This window comes from Spermophilus citellus (assembly GCF_964194105.1).
Source record: "Spermophilus citellus genome assembly, contig: SCAFFOLD_419, whole genome shotgun sequence".
Classification (NCBI taxonomy): Eukaryota; Metazoa; Chordata; class Mammalia; order Rodentia; family Sciuridae; genus Spermophilus; species Spermophilus citellus.
Window position 1 is genome coordinate 114560 of NW_027673189.1, and position 13507 is coordinate 128066.

Below are 13507 nucleotides of genomic sequence, written 5' to 3' on the forward strand. Positions count from 1 at the left end.
AGGTAGAAAACAGATCTCATTTACATCCCAGTTCTTTTTCTGTGGACCTTGCAACCTCAACCTATTGGCCTCTTTCAGCCTCATTGAAGACTTCAGAGATTAGCCTGGTGCCTGCATGATGATGATATGCAAATGTATGAAGCAAGCCATGATAAAAAATTAAAGTAACAGCTAACTTCTGTGTGCACACATATTACATGTATATATTAACTCTTAGTGACCATAGTGAGGCTCTGAAGGTATTAATATTACTGCCCCCTCTTTACATGAAGGAAATGAAGACACAGATAAATAAAGTCAGTGAATTGTAGAGGAAATAGGTGGAGAAAATCAGGATTTGATTGACAGTCAGGCCGCAGGTCCTGGGCATCGGCACCTAGCCAATGGTATTTCTGACAGAACAGTGACGTCATGTTAAAGTGGCACACAGGTATCATAGCAATTGCTACAGACAGCTGGGGAATGGAATGCCAACCCCCATCCTGCATCTGTCTAGCTTAGAAATGCAACTGGATTCCAGGTGGCCGTGTGTGACCTATGGTGACACAGCATTAACCAAAGAAATCAAGCTGTTGGATTGAACACCAAAAAGTCAACGTGAAAGCTGTTCAGTGATGTAGTTGGTCAACCCCTGGAGGAGACCCAAGCCATCACCTTCCTTCTGAAATAGCATGTGGAGATTTTAGCTACACTTCTGGGGCTGCTGTGGGGACTCCCAAGGACATGGGTCCCAAAGGCAGGAAGAGACTGCTATTTCTCCTGACTCCTGAAAAGTTTACTTTAACCAAAGGAAGAAGGTATCAGGTGGATTTCTTTTTGTCTTCCTCAATATTAGCTACAAATTCTATATAGTAGATGATATTACATAGTGGGTTTTTGTTTTGAGATAGAATCTTGCTGTGTTATAGAGGCTGGTCTTGAACTCCTGAGCTCAAGTGATCCTCCTGCCTCAGCCTCCTGAGTAGCTGGAACCCCAGCTCTGCAGTGCTGTGTTCAGCTCAAAGATTCAGATTAGTGCTGAGACTACAATGTTGTCTGTCTTTTCTTATTGATTTTTTAAAAAAATAAATGACAGCAGAATGCTTTACAATCCTTATTACACATATACAGCACAATTGCTCATATCTCTGGTTGCATATAAAGTATGTTGACACCAATTCATGTTTTTATACATGGACTTTGTATTAGCAAGGATGGTGGAATGTGCTGTCTGCCTTTTGAGCAGTTTATTCTAACATAAGTTCAGCAGACTGTGACACCATCAGGATGTAGGTGAAACTGTCACTATCTAGGAAGACAGAAAGTGCGAGTGTCTGCATCTGGATCTTGTGTGACCTGGACAGTATTTACCCTAGGGACAAGTTAAGATCATTAAAGAAAAAAACAGCCACAATTGTCTTCCACATAGTGTTGAAAATCCTGGGCTGCGCCAAGGAATCAAGCACGTGTTTGGAAGTAGCCGGGCAAGGTGAACTTGGCATCTCCAGAAGGGTGTGCCACCGAACACACCTGGCTGGAAACTTGCATGCCAGCCTCATGCGCTCTTGGGCAGAGGGCCCACCTGTGTTCACCCCAACACAGCACTGCCCCCATTCTGATAGGAGGGGCTCAGGCTTACCCCCCATGCAACTGGCTGATTTTGACAATGGGGAGGGCAAATGCAAAAGCTATTGTTAAACTGCCCATGACTGGACCTTACACCCCAATGAAGGCTGAATCTTGTGTTCTGAAGATAGACCCCTGACTTTATATTTCACACAAGCCCTACATTTTTGTCTTTTTAGACCTATTGGTCTTCTTTTCACTTTGGCTCTTGCACCCATTCTCAATGCCAGGCACCCAAGACATATTGTTTTTATGTTGAAATGGCCCATGGTTAAGGGTTCTTTCCTTCTGAGCAGTTTGGATAGCCTTTGTGGTGATCAGGAGCACCTGGTGAGGGCCTTTCCATCTCCGGTGAAGCTTGTCTCCTTCACAGGTCTTGACTAAAACCCAGTACCAGGCTGGATGTGAATTGTGAACTCCAGAGCAGGTGTCAGGGCAGCAGCTCATCATGGTCAAACCAGCCAACAAACCAAAAAATAAATCAAGTGCACCTGTGCAGGAGGTGAGGCACACCTGTAAGTCTCAAGTTGACTCAGAAGACACTTGTGACTTGAACAGAGATTTCTGTGTTATTTATGAGGCATTTCTATGTAAAAACCCATCCAGTGTACCCTCCCAGTTTCACTTACTTTGGAAATGACTGACCCAAATGTGCATCTCAAGAAACAATAAAAGAATGATTGTCTCATCTGTTAAATGCCCACGTATGGCTGAGTTTTGGTCATACTCTCCTGCCAGGTGGCTAAAACCAAGATATCCATTATAACAAAAAGAAGGAGAGTCACAACTTAAATGAGAAAAGAAAAATCAACTGATACCAAAATGGACCTTTTCCCTCTCTACAGTTAGAGCCAGCAGGGGTTTATAAGGGATCAATGTTGGGAGTCTATGAGAAGCTTTTGGCTCCTTAAGCTTTTCCTTGACCAGTTGTGCCACCTGCCAGGGTGGGTTAGGGTCTTGCTGACCACAGGTGGTTTCTTATGGTAGCAGGAACAGGGCTGTTTCCTTCTCCAGTGACATTTCTTTCTGCAGCATGTGCACTGGTTGGCTCCCTGTTTTCTAGGGTCCTTTTAGTCCCTGTGATTGGGCAGTCAGGTGACTCACAGGAGTGGTAGGGAACTTAAAGGATCCCATTCTTCCCTAAATCTTGCCTGACCTGAGAGGCCAAGGAACAACATATTGCTTTTCTGTCTTTAACTTTGGACTCCATGTTTTTGTTTCAAACATCTATAGCCGGGGAGTTCCACCAGTCTTGAAGTAGGAGCACTGGTGTTAACCTCCGTGTCTATAATGTTATAGTGACCCCTTCCGTTTAAGTGAGGTCACTGTTTGTGCTGGAATTCAGTTTTATATTCTGTCTGTCGGTTCTGTAGTGATGGCTTATTGTCTCAACCTAACTCAGGTTGGTTTATTAGTAGTAGTGCTTCTTCCAAACACCAAGAAGTGACAGTTTCAAAATTGTACAGGGAAATTACAAAATAAAGTAAACATGAGCTAAAACGAATTCAGTTTTTATAAGAACTTGAACCAAAGGCATATTTTTTTTATCCCAAACATTACTTAGATGTATTGAATCCCTGTTTATTTTGAGATCACAGTCAACTTTACAACAACAACAAAAAAAATCTCTTTTGAACATTTTAAGGGTGCTTCATTCTGGCCTGTGTTGGAGCCATCCTAACATGGAGTCAGGTGAGAGGCAGAGACTGACCTCAGATTAGCTGGGGCTCTTGATTGATTCTGAAGTTGATCTTTGCCTTTTACTTAAATATCATTTTATAAAATTCTGTCACTTACTGAATCTATCTGAATATCAGTGAACATAATACAATCTTATATCTGAAACAGGAATCAATCTGAAAGACTAAGATGGCTCTCAACATACACAAATCAGACTCTCCTTGTTACCTCCAAAAATGCATTTAAATCATCATCCTAGTATAAACAGTTAACACAAAATTTTATATGTATATATTCATATGAATAAAACTTATGTAACATGAAATCATACATATAACATATATCCATATATATACACACATACATACATATATCTATATCTATATATCTATATCTATCTATATCTATATCTATACATATATAGATATAGATAGATATAGATAGATATCTTAGATTACCTTTATCCAGTTACAAAATATTAAATGACATAATTACCAACCAAATTGATTGTTTCTGTATAAATCTGAAGGTGACAACTGCTACAAACAATTTCATTTTGGAGAACTCCAACTTGGTACAAATGTTCTAAGCTCAACATTTTAAACGTCTTGTACACTTCAGCACCATGAGTACATCTAATATACAGAGAAGTCAGTAATGATTCGGGTCACAGTTAGACAGATGCCCTTATTAAGTTTATTAACGAAGTTTAAATTCTCTCTCTTTTGTGTGAGTATGCATGTGTTATGTGTGTGTGTGTGTGTGTGTGTGTGTGTGTGTAGAAATTTATTTTTTATATATTTTTTAAAATAAATAATAAAACATGAGACATCCATATAGAGTCTCCCAGAAGGAGAGAATACATGGAGAATGGCTACAAGAATATTCTAGAAAATAATGACTAAAAGCTTTGTAAATTAGGCAAAAGATTAATGGATCCCAAATTAGACCAATCAATGAAATCCATAGCCAAAACATCATAACTGAACTTCTGATAACAAAAGCAGAGAAAATTTTTTAAAAATCTTGAAATCAGACAAAGAGAAATGAACACCCTTGAAATTACAGTGGATTTCTTCTCAGAAATCAAGGAGGTGGAAGGAAATGTGCACAACAGTTTTCAACTTCCGAAAGAAAATAACTCATTTTTTATATATACCTTTATTTTGTTTTACTTATCTTTGTGTGGTGCTGAGGATTTAACACAGGGCCTCACATGTGACAGGCAAGTGCTCTACCCTCAGCCCCAGCCCCAGCCCAAGAATTCCTTTTTTTTAAATTTTTAAGTTGTCAACAAGTCTTATTTATTTATTTATTTATTCATTCTTTCTTTCATACATTCATTCATTCATTCATTCATTCATTCATTCATTTTTTTCCTATGATAAAAGAAGGAACGTTGGAGTATTCAAAAACAAAAAAGGAACAATAGAAGATCAATATTTATATTTACTTAGATAAAACCGACTATCTTCATGAGTTTATGTATAACATTTTAGGATTTTTAAAAACCACCATTAACAATGATATTTAAAAGTGTACAAGGGTAAGACAGATGTTTAGGTTTCCTCACTTCAATTACATTAGTAAAATATGGATACTGGGAGACTGTGACCAGTCATGTATTTTATAATGTGACCCTCAGAGCTAACTTTGTGAAAATGATACAAACAGAAAAATTCTTAAAGTGTAAATGCTCCTAAAACATGGAAAAGCCTTGTCTAAGTTTTGTTTGGTTGGTTGGTTCTGGGGATTGAACCCAGGAGCACTCAATCACTGAGCCCCATCCCTAGCCCTATTTTTGTGTTTTATTTAGAGACAAGGTCTCACTGAGTTGCTTAGGGCCTTGCTTTTGTAGAGGCTGTGTTTGAAATCAGAAGCCTCCTGCCTCAGCCTCCCACAGGAAGTCAAGTAAAAAGATGTAAAGGACACATATTCATCTTTACAGGAGAAACGTTTCACAACTAATGTATGTTGAAAATAAAAAGATGAAAAAATATTTTATATACTTTTTTTCAGTTGGAGACAGACACAATATCTTTGTTTATTTGTTTATTTTTATGTGGTGCTGAAGATCGAACCCAGAGCATCACTCATAATGTAAGGCCACTGCTCTATCACTGAGCTACAACCCCAGCCCCAAAATATATTTTTTTAAGAAACTAAATTTAAGGTTTTCTATTAAAACTTAGAGCCTGGCACGATGACCCACACTTATAATCCCAGCAGCTAGGAAGGATGAGGCGGGAGGATCACGAGTTCAAATCCAGCCTCTGCAAAAGTGAGGCACTAAGCAACTCAGTGAGACCCTGTCTCTAAATAAAACACAAAAATAGGGCTGGGGAGGGAGCTCAGTGGTCAAGTGCCCCTGGGTTCAAACCCCAGCACCCAACAACCAAACAAACAAAACTTAGACAAGGCTGACACAATTCTCAGATATACACATAAGAGTTGTTTATTTAACCACCTATGAAGTAATTATTGAAGACTTTAGGGCTGGGGCTCAGTGATAGAGCACTTGCCTCAAATGTGTGAGGCACCGGGTTCAATTCTTAGCAACACATATAAATAAATAAATGAATAAATAAATAAATAAATAAGTCCATCAACAACTAAAAAATAAACTTAAAAAAATTAAAAAAAAGACTTTAAAAGCAGCACAGAACCTAATCCCTTTCAGATGTAGTTTCCATAAGTAATGAAACCTTACTGACACAAGAAATTATCTTGACAGATAAAAGCAGATCAATATTTTAAAGAGCCCTTGTTTCTAAACATAGAGAATCAGCATATTAAAGGTTATAATCTTACTTAAAAAAAAAACCTGAGTAACTTTGTGCTTAATCACATACACGAACCTTTTGAGATTTACCGTCCACAAACCTCTTGCAACTTATGTAGACATTCTACATCTTGTTCACATACCTAGTTTTGTCCTCTCTTTCATCTTGGAATTCATCCTGAGAAGATCACTTTATCATTCAGAAATGGGATCTCTCTGCTCTCATTCTGCAGGTTGACTTTAATTCTTTTGGAAAAAATACCAAGAATTGTAGAGCTGGTCACATGGCCACTCCTTTCCTAGGCTTCTGAGGAACCTCCATGGTGATTTCCGTAATGGTCGAAGCGATTTCAAATCCCATCAGCAGTGGGTAATTCATTCCCCCTGCACCTTTGCCAGGTATTTGTTATCACTTATATTCTTGATCCCTCCTAACAGGGATGAGATGGAATCTCAATGTAATTTTGACTTGCATTTTCCTGACTGCTAAACTCTTGAATATCTTTTCATGTATTGCAGATGGTTTGAATTTCTTCTTTTTGAGAAACATCCAATTAGTCCATTGGCCCCATTGATGGGTTGGATTTTTTTCTGGACCCTTGGACTCTGGATTTTGACCTTCTGTTAGAAGAGTAACTTGCAAAGGATTCTATTCCTTTTGGTAGGTTTCCTGTGCTTCCCAGGAGGTTTTTAACGAGAGCCATCATCCCGTTGATGAAGACGTGGTATTTTTTTTTTCTGAATGTTAGAAGTCTTCCTGGGGAAGTCATTGCCCATACCGACATGATGGAGTGTTGGCCTTATGCTTTCAAAGTGTCCTGGTCTGATTTCTGGGTCTTTGATCCACTTGGAGTTGACTTTTATGCAAAGTGACAGAAGGGGACCAGTTGCCAGTGGAATCTAATTTTCTGTCCTTTTTCTCCAAGCTGTGGTTTGGGAACCTTTGTCTATCACTGAGGACTGTATTTGTCCCTGAGTCTTCTACTCTAGGACTTTGGTCCCTGTCAGCTCCTAGGCCAGTCACATGTTTTTGTGGTTGCTCTGTGGTGCAGTTTGAAACCCACGTTTTGAGGCTGTCTGCATTGCTCTTTCTGCTGAGAACTGCTTGGGCTCTTTTGGGGTCTTTTATTTTTCCATACAAATTCTAGGATCACTTTGTATTAGTCCTGTGAGTGAGGTCACTGGGTATAACTGTTGATTCTTAAATTGACTTTTCAATTTCACTCGCATCTGAAAAAACTCAGCTGAGAGTGTGCAAATCCTGGACAAAGAACTCACACTACTTCAAGGGGGAGACCTGGGAGGAGGGTGTCCCCATGCACTGCAGGGAGAGGACCCTCAGAGCCACTGGGAGGTGCCAGGAATCTCCCCCTCCACAGTAGTGAACCACACACCATTTCACCCTAAGACCAAATAAGGGACATTGGTCCTGGGTCAGTGGGACATGTCTGGTCAGTGTCATTGCTCCTCCAGATATCAGATATCTCCAGGGAAGGTAGAGAAAAGTTTTGGTCACTGATCTCCCCAGGTGGCTCTCACCCAGCAGAGCATAAAGTGAAGCTGAGAGACAGGTGGAATGTGCCACCAGGGACTCCATCTTCACCTCTCCTCAGTGGCCTCTTGTCACCTTTCTGCGGGCCCTGAAATTGCAGGCCCGCAGAGAGATGAACTAAACATGTCCTTTACTTAAAGCCTAGTAACTTCTTCTCAGGTCACCTGGTCCCCTCCGTGTCTGTCTGGGTAAGTGCTTTTGTGCCCTGTAAATGCACAAGGAGTGGGGAGGGGGTTTCTAGGAAGTGACTGGGAGGGGACAAATTGAGTCCACCAGACTTGGTTGGCCCCAGGATAGCCACGCTGCAGTAACAGGCATCCACAATCAGAGGACTGTTTTCTTTAGAATACAAATAGAATGTTTGTTCTCAGTATATTTAATTTTTGGGAGGGATACCAGGGATTGAACCCAGGGTCTGTCAGCCCCTGAGCCCCGTCCCTAGCCCTTTTTGTATTTTATTTAGAGGCAGGGTCTCCCTGAGTTGCTCAGGGCCTCGTGTTGCGGAGGATGGCTTTGAACTCATGATCCTCCTGCCTCAGCCTCAGAAGCCACTGGAATTACAGGGGTGTCCCACCATCTTGCCTGGACGGTATATTTAAATTTGATAACTCAGAAGTAATTCATTACTTTTTAACACTAAGAAATAATTTCTCATTATTTTCTGAATTAAAACACTTTGCTTGACTTGCACTCTTATGTTACCAAGGTTTATGTTATCTAAGGATTTTAAACATAAACCTTATTTAGGCAGGTCATCAGGAAAGTGATAAGTCTTGGTTTCAGATTTTAAAAACATACTCAGCTTTTCTTCTCTCATCTTCAGAACCCAAACAGTATGGTTCTGTGACTTCTATAGCTCAAAAATTGTGAAATATTATCTCAGATTCTTTAGAAGGAAATAGCACTGTTTGTTCAAAACCCCATCTCAGCTGGGTGTGGTGGTGCAGGCCGGGTATCCCAGCAGCTTGGGAGGCTGAGGTAGGAGGATGGCAAGTTGGAGGCCAGCCTCATCAACTTAGTGAGGCTCTAAGCAACTCAGTGAGACCCTGTCTCTAAATAAAATACAAAAAGGTCTGGGGACATTGGTACTGGGTCAGTGGGACCTGGCTGGTAAGTTGTCATTGCTCCTCCAGATATCAGATATCTCCAGGGAAGGCAGAGAAAAGTCTGGGGACAGGGCTCAGGGGTTAAGCGTCCCTGGGTTCAATCCCTGGTGCAAACACACACACACACACAAAAATTCTCACCAAGGGCAGAGGGCAACCTGGCAGGCTTATATCCCTGAAAAGCAGCTACCCCTATTTTTACCCCAGTTCATCAGGAATAGCCACCATCTGTGGACCCAAGCCCTCTCCAGGGTTTTGCTCCCCCTATTCCTGGGATTCCCTTATTCCAGAACAGGTCTGCACACAGCCCTGACATCTGCATGGCAATGGCCCTGCCCTCTCTGGTGAACCCACCATTTTTCCCCAGTGCTCTTCCTAGTTTTCCTCCTTGAATTGCACCAAAATGTAGAGCTTGGAGCCTACAGTCCCAAAGCCTCCTGCTCCTTTACCCTGTTCCGGGCATCTTCTCACTGGACGAGAGGGAGCCATGCATTCACGAACCAACCAGGACCTGTCTTGCTTCCTGCATCCCTTCTGTCCATTTTATTTTGCAAAACTTTCCCCATTGTACTCACCAATAGGATTCTAGGCTTATGGTAACTGCTACCTCACGTATGTGTTTTATTGGTCCTTTTTAGTTACACAGGACAGCAGATTCTGTTGTGATATCTTCATCCAAGTATGGCATATATCTTATTCTAATTAGGACCCTAGTCCTGTGGACATACACAGCGGTGAGACTTGAGGTGGAATCAGGGACACTTACCAGGGATGAATGTCAGGGGCACACAACCCCTGAGCCCCATCCCCAGCCCTATTTTGTATTTTATTTAGAGACAGAGTCTCACTGAGTTGCTCAGGGCTTCACTTTTTTGGAGGCTAGCTTTGAACTCACAATCCTCCTATCTCAGCCTCCTGAGCCACTGGGATTTCAGATGCACCGTGGTGTATTCACATATGTACAGGAGAGTTCTGTCACATCCATTTCACTGCCTGTTGTCCATTTTTGGCTTAGTATCCAGCAGGTGACGAGACTGAGGTTGATGGTGACAGTGAGTTAGCTAATAATGACCAAGTGAAATACTATTTATTTCCATGAAATATATTTTATTGATATTAGCAGCCCCTCCCTAAGGTCAGAAGCACCCGAACCTGCACTGGGTTCTGCTGAGGGGTGTCCTCCTTCCAAGCCTCTCTCCATCTCTCTCCTCACCACCACGTCATGGTCCCTGATCTGAACAGGAACTTTTGATTACATCATGCATCAGAGAATGGCTGTGATTTGGGGAACTACACACCTGTGCAACATCTAGAGTGACTGTGTCCTTGATGCAGGTAATTAAAGGTGTCCCAAAGATGTAATGCATCTTTGGAGGATGTCCCGGACTTTGCCTTCAGATTTAGCAAGTGAATGCTCAGATTTCTCTTAGATACTTTTAAAAATATTTTTTGTAGTTGTGGACAGACAGAGGCCTTTACTTTATGTGGTGCTGAGGATCAAACCCAGGGCCTCCCGTGTGCAAGGTGAGCGCTCTGCAACTGAGCCCCACCCGGCCCCCTCTTTGTAATGGATTTCTCCACATATGTTTAGTTTTTCCTTATCTGCCCACCTAATCTGTCACTCCTCTTCCCCACCATGGCCTCTCTCAATCTGAGCTGATTCAGAAATCCGTGTCACTTTCCCTGGGCTCCATGTCCTTACAGACAGAATTTCAGGTCTCTTGAGAGTAGCTGGCTTGCCCTTGTGTGTAAATGCAGATAGTTTTGCATGTGAACATTGGCCACCCAGGCACTGGGTCAGCATTGGCACTGCCAAGACAGACCTTACTTGGGGAGCGTCCCCAGCTCCTGCTGCTGAGGGGAGAGAGCCTCTGTCCTGTCTCCTGGTCTCCAGGACAGGCTGGGTGGGCAGCTGTGTCAGGAGGTGGGGCTGAGAGAGGTCACACCCAGAACGTGGCTCTTGGCTTCTTTCTCTGAAGTGCTTGTAGCCACCAAAATTCCTTTCATAAAAATAACATATCACAGACATACCTATATTCCATCCTTTATAAGACATAGAGTATAATATTTAAGAAAATCTAAATTATATATATATGTGTGTGTGTGTGTGTGTGTGTGTATCTATGCACACACACACACACACATACACACACATTAGTACCAGGACTTCAACCCAGGGGGACTTAACCACTGAGCCACATCCCAGCCCGTGTTGGTATTTTCTTTAGAGACAGGGCCTTGCTGAGTTGCTTAGAGCCTTGCTAAGTTTCTGAGGCTGGCCTCCAACTTGCCATCCTCCTGTCTCAGCCTCCAGAGCCATTGGGATGACAGGCATGCGTCACTGTGCCTGCCTTGTATGTATATTTCAGTGATACAGTTGTGAGTGATCTAAAAGGGGGACATGGGCTGGGGATGTGGCTCAGTGCTATCTGGGTTCCAACCCCAGCACACGTGCATGCACACACACACACACACACACATACACACACACACACACACACACGAAAAAGAAAAGACCAACAAAATGGAGACCACTAGATGGCCAGAAAGATCTCTCCTGACACTACACAAAAGACACATGGTGACTGTCAATGCACTACATTCTGACCCTTTTCTGATCTGTGCCCTGGGGGTTGGGGATTAACTCACAGAACAGCTCCATCCAGATGTATTCCGTAAGGACATCCTCACCAAATTTTCTAATATAGTTTCTATGCGTTACCTTTTAAGTGTGAGGAAATACCTTTGCTTCTGCAAGGAGAGGTGACAGTTTAGAGTCCCATGGAGTCCCATCCTTCAGGGACAGTTTGGACACTTGTCCTTTTATTAAGATGTTAAAATGGAAAGACCCTGAATCTATGTAAAGTAGGTTTCTTTTTACCATCCCAGTTCCACGTGCTGAAATAGGGAGAAAAATTAAAATTTCTGCTTATATTTGGTAGACTCCACTCTCTAGGGAATTATCCTGGCATGATAATTATGAATAAGTAATATGTGTAGCTACCTTGGAGCATTCAAAGGAAACACCTGAACACCCATCAGAGTTCTCTCTACAGAGATTGCCAAAGTACTCTCTTTTGGTAATATTTTATTCTCTATGTATTAAGATGGGAGATAGCTGAGCAATTTTTACAAAGAAATACATGGCCGGGTGCAGTGGTGCACACCTGTCATCCCAGCAGCTCGGGAGGCTGAGGCAGGAGGATCCCAAGTTGGAGGCCAGCCTCAGCAACTTAGTGAGGTCCTAAGAAACTCAGGGAGACCCTGTCTCTAAATATTAAAAGGCCTGGGGATGGGGCTCAGTTGTTAAGCACCCCTGGGTTCAATCCCTGGTACCCCCCCAAAAAATAACCCACTGTAATCAAGACAGCACTGATGTACCCTAACCTACGCAAGTCTATTCTATATAGACTCTGATCAAGGGGCCTACTTTCCACTGGTCTGAAATTCTCCTCATGCAAATCCACCAGAACTTGTAGAGCATGAACTACACAGTTGTGCAGATAAAAATCCACCTTTCCTTGAGGCGAGTGCTCTTATTCTGACTGATGAAGGTCGCTGTCCTTTTCATGAGGAATCACCCTTCCATTTCTCCACAGACCATGACACACTCCCCCCCTCCCCATAAGATGAGCAAAGGCGGCCTCTACAGAATTCCTGCCCTGAGTAATGCCTTTCTGTCTGAAATTGGCATGGGATCTTGGCCAACATCGTCCTCCTCCTCTTCCATGTTTTCTTGTTCCTCCTTGGACACAGGTCCAGGCCCACGGACCTGCCCATTGCTCTCCTGGCCCTGACTCACCTGCTGTTGCTGACTGTCATGGGCTTCATAGCTACAGACGTATTTATGTCTCTCTGGAGATTCTGGGATGACATCACCTGTAAAGCCGTCATCTACCTGCACAGGCTGATGAGGGGTTTCTCCATCTGCACCTCCTGCATCCTGAGTGTCTTGCAGGCCATCACCCTAAGCCCCAGGGGCTCCCCCTTGGCAAAGTTCAAACCCAGGTCCCCGCAGGACAGCCTGAGACCCCTCCTTTTCCTGTGTGTCTTGTACATGTCCAATAGAAGCCACCACTTAGTCTCCAACGTCACCACCCCCAATTGGACCTCAGGGTATCTGATGTATGCCACCGAATCCTATTCCGTTTGGCCCATCAGTTACTGGATCCAGCAGATGGTGTCCACCCTGTTTACCTTCCAGAAAGTCTTCCTCATGGGGCTCATGGCCTTCTCCATTGGGTACATGGTGGCCCTCCTGTGCAGGCATAAGAGGCAGTGCCAGAACCTCCACAGCACCAGCCTGTCCCCAAGAGCCTCCCCAGAACTGAGGGCCACCAGGACCATCCTGCTGCTCATGGGACTCTTCATGCTCATGAATGTGTTGGACTACATCATCTCCTCTTCGAGAATTATATGGAACAATGACCAAATTCTTTATTGCACCCAGATCTTTGTGGCTCATACCTATGCCACAAACAGTCCTTTGGTGTTTATCTGCACTGAAAAATGCATAATTAATTTTTTCAAGTCCCTATGGGGAGGTACTTAAATGCTTAATTATTCAGGCAGGAATACATTCTGGTAAGATCAGCTAATGCCACTAGCTGCAGAACAGTTCATCAGAACATGTATGTATATGCACATATTATGTGCATATATACACCATATAGAACATATGTGATGTGTATGTGTATATATCTATATGTAAATAGCAGATCACACACACACACACACACACACACACACACACACACACACTCACATACATAAATATATACC

The 13507-nt window shown here is 42.7% G+C and overlaps 1 pseudogene across 1 annotated transcript; it reads left to right on the plus strand.

Moving 5' to 3' along the window:
* Positions 1 to 12354: 12354 nt before the first annotated feature.
* Positions 12355 to 13277, plus strand: LOC308640017 (vomeronasal type-1 receptor 94-like; annotated as a pseudogene). The gene has a single exon. The product of its transcript is annotated as a vomeronasal type-1 receptor 94-like (transcript).
* Positions 13278 to 13507: the final 230 nt, after the last annotated feature.